The 13,134-nt window shown below is 40.7% G+C and overlaps 2 non-coding genes across 2 annotated transcripts; both read right to left on the bottom strand.

Moving 5' to 3' along the window:
• Window positions 1-7,520: 7,520 nt before the first annotated feature.
• Window positions 7,521-7,634, bottom strand: LOC140302568 (U5 spliceosomal RNA). The gene has a single exon (XR_011915026.1). It is a non-coding gene; the product is annotated as a U5 spliceosomal RNA (small nuclear RNA).
• Window positions 7,635-8,045: 411 nt separating this feature from the next.
• On the bottom strand, window positions 8,046-8,228 carry LOC140302543 (U2 spliceosomal RNA). Its single transcript, XR_011915003.1, has one exon. It is a non-coding gene; the product is annotated as a U2 spliceosomal RNA (small nuclear RNA).
• Between the last annotated feature and the right edge of the window lie 4,906 nt (window positions 8,229-13,134).

Below are 13,134 nucleotides of genomic sequence, written 5' to 3' on the forward strand. Positions count from 1 at the left end.
AGGTGTGAACGTCCAACCAAAGTTTGAAAAAAGCAGTTAAGAAAAGGTTCGAATATCCAACCAAACATAATCAAAAGCGGGAGCAGAGCTGTTCGACTGCAAGTAGGTGTGAATGTCCAGCCATAATTAATCACAAACGGGTAAGAAAAGGTAGTATTGCCAGACCATAGATAATCAAAACAGGGAGCGGAGGTGGTTCAGCTGCAAGGTGTGAATGTCTGACTATAGTTTGTAAAAAGCGGGTAAGAAAAGGTAAGAAAGCCTTTCAGAGATGTTCGGCTGGTATTTATCAATGTCTAGATAGATTTCAACAAAAAACAACGTTGTATTTTGCAGTAAAAGAAAGAGCAACACTAATGGTTCAGAAATCCGAGAAAAAGCTTTTCGTGAGTTCTGCATGATTTGGGATTTTATGTATAAAATTAATTCCTTCACTCAAACCAAGTGAAAACTGCTTTGTCCTTCAGAATTATCAATGTCTAGAGCGACTTCAACAAAGAACAACATTGTATTTTGCAGTAGAAGAAAGAGCAACACTGAAGGATCAGGAATCCGAGAATAAGCTTGTTTTCATACGTTCTGCATGATTTAGGATTTTATGTATAAAATGAATTCCTTCACTCAAACTATGTTAAAACGGCTTTTACCTTCATATTTATCAATGAGTAGATAGATTTAAACAAAAAACAACATTGGACTGTGCAGTAAAAGAAAGAACAAATCAAAAGGTGCAGGAATCCGAGAATAAGCTTCTTTTCATACGTTCTGCATGATTTGGGATTTTATGTATAAAATGAATTCCTTCACTCAAACCAAGTTAAAACTGCTTTGTCCATCATATTTATCAATGTCTAGATTGACTTCAACAAAGAAAAACATTGTATTTTGCAGTAGAAGAAAGAGCAACACTGAAGGACGAGGAATCCGAGAATAAGCTTCTTTTCATACGTTCTGCACGATTTGGGATTTTAGGTATAAAATTAATTCCTTCACTCAAACCAAGTCGAAACTGCTTTGTCCTTCATATTTATCAATGTCTAGATCGATTTCAACAAAGAACAACGTTGTGGACATTCACACCTACTTGCAGTCGAACAGCTCTGCTGCCGCTTTTGATAATGTTTGGTTGGATATTCGAACCTTTTCTTAACTGCTTTTGAGAAACTTTGGTCGGACGTTCACACCGTCTTGCAGCCGAACACCTCCGCTTCCTTGTTTTGATCATGTATGGTCTGGCAATACTACCTTTTCTTACCCATTTGTGAGTAATTATGGCTGGACATTCCCACCTACTTGCAGACGAACACCACCTCTCTCGCTTTTGATGATGTATGGACCGGTATTCTTACCTTTTCTAACACATTTTTCAATAATTATGGTCGGAGATTCACACCTACTCACAGCCGAACAACTCCGCTCCCGCATTTGATGGTGTATAGTCGGGCATTCTCACCCTTTCTCATCAGCTTTTTGCAAATTATGATCTGATATTCACACCTACTTGCAGTCGAACAGCTCTGCTCCCGCTTTTGATTATGTTTGGATGGATATTCAAACCTTTTCTTAACTGCTTTTGAGAAACTTTGGTCGGACGTTCACACCGTCTTGCAGCCGAACACCTCCGCTTCCGCTTTTGATGGTGTATATTCGGGCATACGAACCTTTTCTTACCCGCTTTTTACAAACCATGGTCGGACTTTCACACCTTCTCTTAGCTGAACAACTCCACTCCCTCTTTTGATTGTGTACAGTCGGGTATTTTAACCTTTTCTTACCCGCTTTCTACCAACTATGGTCGGACATTCACACCTTCTTACAGCGGAACAACTCCGCTCCCTGTTTTGATCATTTATGGTCTGGCAATACTACCTTTTCTTACCCGTTTGTGAGTAATTATGGCTGGACATTCAGAGCTTCTTGCAGCCGAACACCTCTTCTCCCGCTTTTGATGATGAATGGTCCGGCATTCTTACCTTTTACTAACACATTTTTCAGCAATTATTGTCGGTCATTCACACCCTTTCCCATCAGCTTTTTCCAAATTATGATCTGACATTCACACCTACTTGCAGTCGAACACCTTTGCTCCCGCTTTTGATTATGTTTGGTTGGATATTCAAACCTTTTCTTAACTGCGTTTTAAAAACTTTGGTCGGACGTTCACACCTTCTTGCAGCCAAACACATCCGCTTCCGCTTTTGATGGTGTATATTCGGGCATTCAAACCTTTTCTTACCTGCTTTTTACAAACCATGGTTGGACTTTCACACCTTCTTTTAGCCGAAAAACTCCGCTCCCGCTATTGATTGTGTACAGTCGGATATTTTAACCTTTTCTTACCCGCTTTTTACCAACTACGGTCAGACATTCACACCTTCTTACAGCGGAACACCTCCGCTCCCTCTTTTGATGGTGTATGTTCGGGCATTCGAACCATTTCTTACCCGCTTTTTACAAACTATGGTCGGGCATTCAAACCTTCTTGTAGCCGAACACATCCACTCCTGCTTTTGATCATGTATGGTTGGACATTCGCACCTTTTCTTACCCGCTTTTTCTCATAGACTATTCTACCATCAACAACTTGGAAACCATAATCGACTCTCTAGATGCAGAAAAAGCATTTGATGGAGTGAACTGGAAATTTTTATTCGCAACATTAAACAAATTCGGGTTTGTGTCACACTTCATCAACTGGATAAGGATATTATATAGCTCCCCAAATGCAAGTGTCAGAACAAATGATCAAACTTCTCCAAAATTCAGTCTGCGGAGAGGTACAAGTCAGGGTTGCCCACTTTCTCCCTCACTTTTTGCTATTTTCATCAAACCTTTAGCAGCTGCTATCAGACAAGATAGAAATATTAAAGGCATCCAACCCCAAAATATTGAGCATAAAATAAGTCTTTATGCAGATGATGTATTACTTTTCCTTCAGAACTCACAGACGTCTCTCACTCACATGATCACACTCATAAATAAATTCTCTGCACTTTGTGACTACTCTATCAACTGGTCTAAGACCACAGTTCTGCCCATTAACTGTAGGGTCCAGAATATACCTGCGATCACTTTACAGTCAGGAAATATTAGATATTTAGGCATAAACATTTCCTCCAGGCTCTCAGAGCTAACAAAGCTAAATTATGTGCAATTATTAAAGAGAGTAGAGGACGAGCTCTCTCGTTGGAAGTCCTTACGTATATCACTTATGGGGAGAGTTACAACCATTAAAATGATGATACTACCAAAAGTTAACTATTTGTTCTCAATGATCCCCTTAAAACCATCTGCTACTTGGTTTAAGTCACTAGATTCATGCATCTCCAAATTTCTGTGGAAAAACAAACCACCACGTATTAGTTTAAAAACCCTACAGAAGACCAAGGACAGTGGTGGATTAGATTTACCTCATTTTCAGCACTATTCCTTATCCAATAGGTTACAATATATATCAAAATGGTTTAAACCTTGTTGTTGTCACAGTTCCCAGAGACGTTGTAATCGTTGAGGATTCTATATTCACCCCCTCATTAGAGGCACGTGTTGCAGATTGATGACACTGAATCTTCTTCTCTGTTCATTGCTGGCATCATTCCCAGCATCGTAAGTGTTTGTGGCATTGTTAGCCTCTTCTTTTGGATCTTGATATCGAGCATCCTTTTGTATTTCTGGTTTGTCAGTCCTCTCTCTTCGTTCACCGGAGTCTTCGTCTCTTTGTCCTTGACTTTGGTGATTTTTTCTTCTTTTGATGCCTTGACACAGTGTGACAGGTGATACCACGTGGGAGATCCTTTAACTTGGACTGCTGTCCCTGTTATGCGAAATGGCTGTGGTGCTCAAATGGTCTCTCCTTCATCATATCACAGTTATTTATACATCACCTTCCACCATGAAGCGTTGTCCCTTTTTGTTTCTCTCTTTGTTCTTAAAATGCTGTCATGCATGTCTAAACCAATCCATTAAATTAGATCATTTTGGCAGTAAAGCGATCTACAATGTGCTTGGTCGCAAAGCTGCTCATCTGTGGTAAACAGTTCTTCAGAAAGGCATTCTTCAATTGATTTCACTAATTTTATGTAATAATTTTGTGATTTCCTACAAAACTACACTTCTTCTCCCATCTGTCTGAGTATTTAATATTGTCTGGGTCCCGTTAAAACATGTATTTTTCCTATCTAATTCCTTGTTTGCTTTACAAAAAGTATTCCCCATTTTCTATCCCTTCAGTATCCAACCAGTTTGTATGGAGTACACTGGAGCAACTTGACTGATCAGAAAAATACTGCTTTTGTTGTCACCACAAGGCTTCCCCCGTCGGTTGTTTCACTGAGACACTACTGAGTAAGTTTATACACATAACATTCATATACATACTAACAAACAAACAAACAATTATTTATCGCAATTTTCTCATCTCTGTTTGAACGTACACCCAGGTAAATATTCCTGTAGTCTTGTCATACCGACTATGGACCCATTCATTGTTTAACTTCACTGTTTTGCAAATCCTAATTGAATATTACACATTGACATTGAACCTTACTGGATAAGCAGGTCTTCATTGCATTCAGCAGCCTATATGTGAGCATCTATGTGTAAGCTGTTCTTCTTTACATTTATCAGCAGCAAGCAATTCTTCATTGCACATGCATATGAAAATAGTACAACAATTCCAATGCGTTAGCGAAACCTTCTATATCAGGAGTGTCCATCATGATGCTGGGAATAGAACCTCTTTCCCAGAATAGTTCATTACTCAACTGATCATAACTCCGCAATGAGCACATTTCAAAGTATCATTCCTCTACATGTATTCAAAAATGTATGTGTAAATGTTTAATATTTCTTATATTTGTTGATGTCATTCTGTGTGCATGTGGCCTAAACCCAATCTCTGTGTGGCTATTTTAATTTAAACAAGTTGAACTCTGCCTCTGATCATTTAAAAAAGGTGTGTACCAATATCAACCTTTCTCAGGTAATTACTGATCCTACAAAACCAATCTTAAGAGATCCTTCAAGGTTGTCCCTGATTGGCTCAATCTTAACAAATCAAAGGTAGAAAATCCGCAGTATATGAACTTGGTGTTAGTTATCACTGCTCAATAGCCTGTATCAGAATTGCAAAAATGAAAACATTAGGTCCACGCTTGGTATCCAGATCCTGAAACATCTCCATGAGCAGGATTTTTTTTTAATTGATCTGTTGAATAGTTATACTCATGACACTGTTAAAATCCCAGATGAAGATCTAGCACTTGACCATTTTTGTAAATCTTCTAATTCCATAGTTGATAAACACGCCCCTTTTAAAAAGTATAGAACTTAGAACAGGTCTAGTCCCTGGCTTTCATCAGAACTGTCTTCTTTACTTAAAATATAAATAAACCTTGGATGCTAGCTGGGCATATGAGGGACCCGGGTCATTGCCTTGCTTTTAGGAAGCTTAGAAATAAAGGTACAGCAGAAATAAGAAAGGCCAAGTCTGATCATTATCTAAATTTGATTCCCAGAGCTTACTCAGATTTCAGAAAAGTCTGTCCTACTGCTCCTGTTTTTAATTAGACTTCTATGCCTTCGCAGTCGCAGCTTTGTCACTCCTTTTAAGCTCACTGTGACTCTGGGAGTACAAATGGTCTTCCATACCTTTTCTCAAATGGAGTTCATCTTGTGCTAGTTGGAGGATGCATTTCTAGGATGGTAAACAGTAAACCCAATATTTCCCATTTCTTCTATGATTTTTTTCAGTCTTGACTTAATTATTCCATTGTGTCTCTCCACGAAACCTGCTGATTGTGGATGATATGCACAGTCGTTTCTAAGGTCTATTTTAAGTTCTTTGCCATCAGTTAGATGACGTTGTTTACAAAGTGTGTCAAATTATCACTGAAGATCTTTTCAGGAATTTCAAATCTAGAAATGATTTATTTTACCCGTGCTTTTGCTACTGAGAGTGCATCTGCTTGTGCACATGGAAATATTTCAGTCCATTTGATAAAAACCTCTGTTGTCACTGAGCAGAATCGTTTCCCTTAACATTAATTTAGTTCACAATAATGAAATAATGAAATCCAAACAAATATGTTGAAAAAGATACACTGGCTTAGGGAATTATCTTCGTTTTGGTCTTAGATTGCCCTGTTGATTGTATTTTGCACATATTTGACCTGCTAGACAAAACTTTATTCATTTATTTATTCTAAAAAGAAATTATTTTAGACCTGGAACGATCCATCTTTTATTTTTTATGGAACTCCAAATGGGAAAGGTTGAGGAGGGAAGTACTGAAGAAGCCAAAAGTGAAGGGAGGGAAAGCAGTACCAGATCTGTATTTGTTTTTAGGAAGTCTCTTTACCTCTGTCCAATTAAAGTGTGCAATTAACCCATCCAAAAACCCAGCGGCAGCTGCTATGGCAAGATTCTGGATGGGGGCCTACATGAGAAGATTACGACTTTTACCATCAGACCTGAAAGTACCTGTGTCTTTTAATCTAACAGAAAGTTATGCTTTTATAAAGACATTTTTAAACCATTTTAATTTAGAACAAGAAGATATACAAGTTTTAACGTGCCATCGATCTTTGCTCTCTGTTGTGCAGGAGCGGGCCCCAGTGAGTCCAGTGCGTGGGCTCACTCTTGGCGAGCCCTCAACAGTTTGGCGCAGTGTGAACCTTTCAGCTCTTCTGAACAGACTTTGGGATTTGTCATGGATGGTGGCTCACGAGATTCTCCCAGTCAGATCTGTCATGCACTCCAGGGGTATGTCGGCGACGGCCACCTGCCCCCGTCTAGGTTGTGGCGCGCCTGAGACGGTGAGGCATTTCTTCTGGGAGTGCAGTGCTGCTGTGGACTTGTGGGCAACAGCCGACTCCTTAAATTTCCCGTACTTACCAGCAAGAGAGGTCCTGTCAGCACAACTGGTGCTTTATGGGGTGAGTCAAAATCAGAACCTCAGGAAAGAGGAATTTGTCAAAAGGTGGCTCACCCTGGCCGCCATCAAAGACGCCATATGGACCTCAAGAAACTTGCTGGTAAGAAGGCACAAGCAGATTCCCCCCGTGGCTGTGATCCAGATGGCAGTAGCAACAGCCCAAGAGGCTGCAGGCCAAGGACGCAGCCACAAAGAAGCATCGCCTCTGTGCTCACTCGGACGAAGGAGCCGGAGTCACACGAAAAAAAGGTCCAAGCAATAGCAGTGGATCACTTGATCTTAGCCAAAAGGCAGAGAAGCAATAACTGTCCACTGGTTCACGTCCGAGGGCCCTTCCTGGCACAATGCGCACTTGTAGCGGTGTTCTTTTTATGGCCATAGGTGGCCAAAGTGTCACTTTGCACCTCCGCCCACCCGCTGCACTGAGCACTCTTCAGCACTTAAATGGTATAACTGTGCACTCCCGCACGCTCCAGCGAGCACCATTCAAGCAACATCAGCACAGTCGCAACAAGTAAGGCGACTCTACTCAGAGAAGTCACTCTGCACAGTAACAAGATTTCTTTTGCACAGACAGAAAGGGCTTCACCCGCAAAGGTAAAGCCTGCCAAAAATAGAAACAACTCATTAGTGCTGCTCTCCACGGAAGTGTTTGGTAAAAGGCGAAAGACTTGTACGTTATGAAGAGAAACCAGAGTACGATTATCCATCACTGCGGGAGCAGGGCATCAGGCTAGTTGGAATAGCCACGTTCCCCATGGTGAGCTTTGCTTGGTTGAGACGCTTGCCCCCCCCCCTTGCTCCTTGGCTGACCAAGTAGGAACAATCGGGCCCTATTCGATGGCTGCCTTGTCTTTTACTCTGTGCAAAAGACAAGGCAGCCACAAACACCACGGGAACACCGTATTGAGGCTTTGTTCTGACCGCTCATTCGGTGTCGCGTTTCTTTCAAGCAATTCTCCCGGTTAGCCCGCACTCGGCTCGCTCCCAGAGTCGTGTTAAAGTCTACTTCGCATTCACTCTTTTTTCTCAGCAGATTAAAAGAAAGTTTCATCTTGGGCTCCCTGAAACTTCCATCCTGCACCGCTGTTTGCTTTTGCACAAGAGCAGAGAAGAGCGCACAGTTCCCAGCGGCACTGCAGTACCGGGTCGATGCTTGGAGTGAATGGAGAAGGCTCCTTTTTCAACTTCTATTCCTAAAAATCCATTTAATATGTAGTCCTCGTATAGAGGACATATCAGATATTAAACTGAGTCTTTATGGTGTTATTTCACCCATTAACACTTAAGGTACCTCATACAGTGGCTGTGATATGGTTACTTAACAAAATATCTTTACCAGACATCTCTCCTACATAACTGTTCTTCTTTCACAGCCACACCTTGTTGTCGAGAGATGTGCTACACTTAATCCATCCACACTGCTACCTACCCCACAGATGGAAAGCCTCATGATTGCATGTCAGAAATAACCATCAGTGTTTTACCCAGGCCAGACTTAACTGATACAACGTTGTACTTTGTAGAATGAGAAAGAACTTCTTCAGCAATAAGCATCTCTCGACATATGACGAAATACAGATTTTGCTATAAAATTAATTCCTTCTATCAGCCTGACTTAAAACTGTTTTTCCTCCTTATTTATCCACTTCAAATCGAGTTTCAACAATTAAAAAAAATTTGTAGTTTGAGAAAGAACAACTTAATCTTCAGCAATCAGTATAAAAAGAAGGTAAGAAAAGGTGCAAATGCCAACCATACATCACTAAAAGGTGGAGCGGAAGTATTCGGCTGCAAGTAGGTGTGAATGTCCGACCATAATTTGTAAAAAGCGGGTAAGAAAAGGTTCGAATGCCCGACTATATATTAACAAAAGCGGCAGGAGAGGTCTTCGGATGAGAGTGGGTGAGAATTTCCAACCATAATCTATAAAATGCGGTTAAAAAAAAGGTGTGAATGCCCCAGAGAACAATAAAAGGTGGAGCGGAAGTGTTCGGCTGCTAGAAGGTGTGAATGTCCGACTATATTTGGTGAAAAGCAGGTAAAGCAAGGTCTGACTGCCCAACCTTACATCATCAAAAGCGAGATCAGAGGTGTTTGGCTGCAAGAAGGCCATAGTTTGCAAAAAGCGAGTAAGGTGCGAATGACCGACTAAATATCAACAAAAGTGGGGGGCGGAGGTCTTCGGATGCAAGTGGGTGTGAATATCCCACCATACAAGTATGGTGGAGAGGAAGCTGTGAATGGCCGACCATAGTAAAAATCGAGTGAGAAAAGGTGCAAATGTCAAACCATACATGATCAAAACAGGGAGCGGAGGTCTTGTGAATGTCCACCCATAATTAATGAAAAGCGGGCATCAAGTAGGTTCGAATGCCCAACCATACATCATCAAAAGCAGGAGAGGATGTGTTCCGCTGTAAGAAGGTGTGAATGTCCGACCATAGTTGGTAAAAAGCGGGTAAGAAAAGGTTAAAATACCCGACTGTACACAATCAATAGCGGGAGCAGAGTTGTTCGTTTACTAAAAGGTGTGAAAGTCCGACCAAGGTTTGTAAAAAGCGGGTAAGAAAAGGTGCGAATGCCCGAAAATGTATGATCAAAAGAGGGAGCGGAGGTTTTCGGCTGAAAGAAGGTCTGAATGTCCAACCATAATTTGTAAAAACCAGGGAAGAAAAGGCTCGAAAGCCCGACTATACACCATCAAAAGCGGGAGCGGAGGTGTTCAGCTGCAAGAAGGTCTGACTGTCCATCAATAATTGCTAGAAAACATGAAAGAAAATTTTCGAATATCAAACCGCACATGATCATAAGCGGGAGAAGAGGTGTTCAGCTGCAAGAAGGTGTGAATGTCCACCCATAATTACTGAAAAATGGGTAAGAAAAGGTACGAATGCCCAACCATACATCATCAAAAGCAGGAGTGGATGTATTCGGCTATGAGAAGGTTTGAATGCCCAACAATAATTTGTAAAAACCGGGGAAGAATAGGCTCGAAAGCCCGACTATACACAATCAAAAGCGGGAGCGGAGGTGTTCAGCTGCAAGAAGGTGTGAATCTTCGACTAAAGTTTGTAAAAAGCTGGTAAGACAAGGTGCGAATGCCCGACAATGTATGATCAAAAGCGGGAGCGGAGGGGTTCACCTGCAAGAAGGTCTGAATGTCCATCAATAATTGACAGAAAACATGAAAGAAAATTTTCAAAAATCAAACCGCACATGATCATAAGTGGGAGAGGAGGTGTTCAGCTGCAAGAAAGTTTGAATGTCCACCCCTAATTCCTGAAAAATGGGTAAAAAAAAGGTGCGAATGCCCAACCATACATCATCAAAAGCAGGAGTGGATGTGTTCGATTACAAGAAGGTGTGAACGTCCAACCAAAGTTTTTTTAGTTTGATCATTTGTCCTGACACTTGCATTTGGGGAGCTATATAATATCCTTATTCAGTTGATGAAGTGGGACACAAACCCGAATTTGTTTAATGTTGCGAATAAAAATTTCCAGTTCACTCCATCAAATGCTTTTTCTGCATCTAGAGAGTCGATTATGGTTTCCAAGTTGTTGATGGTAGATCAGTCTATGAGAAAAAGCGGGTGAGAAAAGGTGCGAATGTCCAACCATACATGATCAAAAGCAGGAGTGGATGTGTTCGGCTACACGAAGGTTTGAATGCCCAACCATAGTTTGTAAAAAGCAGGTAAGAAAAGGTACGAATGCATCAAAAGAGGGAGCGGAGGTGTTCCGCTGTAAGAAGGTGTGAATGTCTGACCGTAGTTGGTAAAAAGCGGGTAAGAAAAGGTTAAAATATCCGACTGTACACAATCAATAGCGGGAGCGGAGTTTTTCGGGCTAAAAGAAGGTGTGAAAGTCCGACCATGGTTTGTAAAAAGCGGGTAAGAAAAGGTATGAATGCCCAAATATACACCATCAAAAGCGGAAGCGGAGGTGTTAGGCTGCAAGAAGGTGTGAACGTCCGACCAAAGTTTGTAAAACGCAGTTAAGAAAAGGTTCGAATATCCAACCAAACAGGTTCGAATGCCCGAACATATACCATTAAATGAGGGAGCGGAGGTGTTCCGCTGTAAGAAGGTGTGAATGTCCACCAATAATTCCTGAAAAATGGTTACAAAAAAGGTGGGAATGCCCAACCATACATCATCAAAAGCAGGAGTGGATGTGTTTTGCTACAAGAAGGTTTGAACGTCCAACCAAAGTTTCTAAAAAGCAGTTAAGAAAAGGTTCCAATATCCAACCAAACATAATCAAAAGCGGGAGCAGAGCTGTTCGACTGCAAGTAGGTGTGAATGTCCAGCCATAATTACTCATAAACGGGTGAGAAAAGGTAGTATTGCCAGACCATACATGATCAAAACAGGGAGCGGAGGTGGTTCAGCTGCAAGAAGGTGTGAATGTCCAACTAAAGTTCAAATATATTAACAAAAGCGGGAGGAGAGGTCTTCTGATGAGAGTGGTTGAGAATTTATAACCATAATCTATGAAATGCGGTGAAAAAAAAGGTGTGATAGAACACTAAAAGGTGGAGCGGAAGTGTTCGGCTGCAAGAAGTGTGAATGTCCGACTATATTTGGTGAAAAGCAGGTGAAGCAAGGCCTGAATGCCCAACCTTACATCATCAAAAGCGAGATCAGAGGTGTTTGGCTGCAAGAAGGCCATAGTTTGCAAAAAGCGAGTAAGGTGCGAATGACCGACTAAATATCAACAAAAGTGGGGGCGGAGGTCTTCGGATGCAAGTGGGTGTGAATATCCCACCATACAAGTATGGTGGAGAGGAAGCTGTGAATGGCCGACCATAGTTTGCAAAAAGCGTGTGAGAAAAGGTGCAAATGTCCAACCATACATGATCAAAACAGGGATTGGAGGTGTTTGGCTGCGACAAGGTGTGAATGTCCACCCATAATTAATGAAAAGCGGGCAACAAGTACGTTCGAATGCCCAACCATACATCATCAAAAGCAGGAGAGGATGTGTTCGGCTACAAGAAGGTTTGAATGTCCGAGCATAGTTTGTAAAAAAAACGGGTAAGAAAAGGTTAAAATACCCGACTGTACACAATCAATACAAGGGGAGGAATTGTTCGGCTACAAGAAGGTGTGAAAGTCCGACCATGGTTTGTAAAAAGTGGGTAAGAAAACGTTTGAATTCCGAATATATACCATCAAAAGCGGAAGCGGAGGTGTTCGGCTGCAAGAAGTTGTGAACGTCCAACCAAAGTTTGTAAAAAGCAGTTAAGAAAAGGTTCGAATACCCAACCAAACATAATCAAAAGCGGGAGCAGAGCTGTTCGACTGCAAGTAGGTGTGAATGTCCACAACGTTGTTCTTTGTTGAAATCGATCTAGACATTGATAAATATGAAGGACAAAGCAGTTTTAACTTGGTTTGAGTGAAGGAATTAATTTTATAGATAAAATCCAAAATCGTGCAGAACTCATGAAAGTAAGCTTATTCTCGGATTCCCTGAAACTTTAGATTTGCTCTTTCTTTTACTGCAAAGTCCAATGTTGTTTTTTTTGCGTTTAAATCTTTCTAAACATTGATAAATATGAAGGACAAAGCAGTTTTAACATAGTTTGAGTGAAGGAATTCATTTTATACATAAAATCCCAAATCAATCAGAACGTATGAAAACAAGCTTATTCTCGGATTCCTGCACCTTTTGATTTGTTCTTTCTTTTACTGCACAGTCCAATGTTGTTTTTTGTTTAAATCTATCTAGTCATTGATAAATATGAAGGTAAAAGCCGTTTTAACATAGTTTGAGTGAAGGAATTAATTTTATAGTAAAATCCGAAATCGTGCAGAACTCATGAAAATAAGCTTATTCTCGGATTCCTGATCCTCCAGTGTTGCACTTTCCTATACTGCAAAATCCAATGTTGTTCTTTGTTGAAGTCGATCTAGACATTGATAAATATGAAGTTAAAAGCAATTTTAACATAGTTTGAGTGAGGGAATTAATTTTATAGTAAAATCCGAAATCGTGCAGAACTCATGAAAATAAGCTTATTCTCGGATTCCCTGAAACTTTAGATTTGCTCTTTCTTTTACTGCAAAGTCCAATGTTGTTGTTTTTTGTTTAAATCTTTCTAAACATTGATAAATATGAAGGACAAAGCAGTTTTAACATAGTTTGAGTGAAGGAATTCATTTTATACATAAAATCCCAAATCAATCAGAA

The sequence above is a fragment of the Leuresthes tenuis genome, unplaced genomic scaffold (assembly GCF_036924035.1).
Source record: "Leuresthes tenuis unplaced genomic scaffold, fLeuTen1.0.hap1 SCAF_2, whole genome shotgun sequence".
Lineage (NCBI taxonomy): Eukaryota > Metazoa > Chordata > Actinopteri > Atheriniformes > Atherinopsidae > Leuresthes > Leuresthes tenuis.